Source organism: Staurois parvus, unplaced genomic scaffold, assembly GCF_062004578.1.
Source record: "Staurois parvus isolate SC_StPar_1 unplaced genomic scaffold, SC_StPar_1.0 ptg000006l, whole genome shotgun sequence".
In the NCBI taxonomy this organism is placed as follows: Eukaryota; Metazoa; Chordata; class Amphibia; order Anura; family Ranidae; genus Staurois; species Staurois parvus.
The window spans coordinates 1780059-1782564 of NW_028317802.1; the positions used below are offsets into that span (position 1 = coordinate 1780059).

At 38.5% G+C, this 2506-nt stretch overlaps 1 long non-coding RNA gene across 1 annotated transcript; it reads left to right on the forward strand.

Moving 5' to 3' along the window:
• The first annotated feature begins 1065 nt into the window (after window positions 1-1065).
• Window positions 1066-1810, forward strand: LOC149474303 (uncharacterized). Its single transcript, XR_016308856.1, has 3 exons — window positions 1066-1248; window positions 1336-1428; window positions 1547-1810. It is a non-coding gene; the product is annotated as an uncharacterized LOC149474303 (long non-coding RNA).
• Window positions 1811-2506: the final 696 nt, after the last annotated feature.

Consider the following 2506-nt stretch of genomic DNA (forward strand, 5'->3'; position numbering starts at 1 on the left):
CCAAATCATGAAGCAACACTCTGTAGCTTGAAATCATCCAGACACCAGGAGCAATACTCTGCAGCCACTCTGAAGTATGGCCAAGACCACTCTATATATCGATCATCCTCCACATATATGGCAATATCACTCAGAAATAAAGGAAAGGCATGATGGTGCAGTAAATCAAAACCATTTATATTTATTAAAATCTCATCTTACTCACAAAACAAGTGTCCCCCTGACACTGGTATAAAAAGCGGCAGAATACAAAGAATGGACGAACTCCGTTCACCGCGGACACCTCACCGACAGCTACAGGGAACGTCCTGACGTCATCCAATCGGCTCCGCCCATAAAGGAAAGGCATGATGGTGCAGTAAATCAAAACCATTTATATTTATTAAAATCTCATCTTACTCACAAAACAAGTGTCCCCCTGACACTGGTATAAAAAGCGGCAGAATACAAAGAATGGACGAACTCCGTTCACCGCGGACACCTCGCCGACAGCTACAGGGAACGTCCTGACGTCATCCAATCAGTCCAGACTGATATAGCTCAGTCTAAATATACTGTGAAATATATACCCAAAGCTGGGTTTCCAAAAATTGCTCAAATGATGAGGAAGTAATGTAATCCTAATGGATATGTGAGACTATTTTCACATGCCACAGCACATATATAACGTATTAAATACGTATTACTCCAATGGGAGTTCAAAAAATTCCCCCAATTCTGAGGTAAAAATAAGCACAGGTTTTTCAGAGGTGTAAAGGTATACCTCATATACAGATTAGGGCTCAAGCCTCAATATACTATACGTCTAATAACTTGCCACTGGTGGAAGTATGCTGTGCCTCAAGATCACCATGTGCGGGCTGCTTATGATGGTGTATTCATTGTGATTTCAATGTCCCTGCCTTTCAAATGTGGAGCTGAAGCAAACCGCTTCTTCCTTCCTTGTGGGCACCGCGCCCTATGGAGACGCCGAGCGTAATGATGTCATCACATTAATGTTAACGTTATATATGTGCTGTGGCATGTGAAAATAGTCTCACATATCCATTAGGATTACATTACTTCCTCATCATTTGAGCAATTTTTGGAAACCCAGCTTTGGGTATATATTTCACAGTATATTTAGACTGAGCTATATCAGTCTGGACTGTATATATTCACCACCTGGCTTCCCACCCCTGCATTCACTTTTTTCATCAAGACCTGATCGTACTTCAAGTGGATTAAGTCCTCTTGATCTTCTATATGGTAATATTTAGTTTTTTTACCTTTATTTAATTTTATTCAGGTATATGCTTTTTGTCATTGATGTTTCACATTTATATACTTCTTTAGAATCATCTATTAATGTGGATACACTTTCATCTGGGGTGGTTACCCAGGAAGGCCATATATCCATCCTTCAATGATGGTCAAGCTTTTGAGAAGGTAATGATTTAAATATACACTAGCTATGTGTTTGCTGGGCTGATCTATTTGCCCAGTATATTTACCCTATTTTAGTTCCACCTACTATGATCTCTCTTTTTTGGTTTTTCCATTTCAGGAAGTCATTCTACTTATTGTGATTATTACCATAATGGTTCTTGAAGAATGATCTCCCTATGCTGATTTTCTATGGAAAATATGGAAAATTCTTTGATCTAGTAGCTAGGAACTCTATTGCCTTATGTGGATCCTCAATTGCCGAACAACTACTTTATTTGGAGACGCCGAATGTTTTTAAGTGATTTTATTATTACCTGTTTACCATATCTATGTCTAACCTCTATATGATCCATGTGATCGAATAAAGTTTTTTGAATGATAATATTACTCCGCTTGGATTTTGAAGTAACCACTTTTGTTTGAGCAGTACTGCATCTGTCATACTGCTATTTTTTGTTAGGTACATATTGGGTTTATAAATCCACACTAATTATGAGTGAGACGGAGATATTAATATGACATATTAATATGTGTCATATGAGGTGGCTTTTTCTCGTTTGGTTGTCTAATGGTTACATCCTCCCTTATGGGGTTTCAGCCATTTGTGTCCTATTGAGGAGCTTTTCCTTCACTTCCTGTTCTGCAGACACCACACAAAGTAAGAAGACACCTCGCCAAAATGGGAGAAACCCCACTCTGTATAGTTGTAATCAGAACAAATGTCCCATTTAAAAGATTCTTCCACTTCTAGAGATAGCTCAAACGTTTGTATTGTCCCTTACTTTCAGTCAATAGCATTATAGGTTTTCTAGAGAGCACAGTAGCAACATTTTCTCTTTCAGTATTTTAGTAAATGTACTGAGCCATACAGAGCAGGGAGAGAGAGAGCAGGAAAGAAGATAGATCACTCTTCCAATCATTTGTATGTGTAATCTGTGAGCGACGTTTTGAGCCAATACCGATTCCCAATTCTCTGAGCTTGGGAAAGAGCAAGTGGTTTTAAATCATCACTCATGGATTGAAGGAATCATTATTTTCCATGGCTATGGGCTTTTAATCTGATTCAAATAAAAGGGCT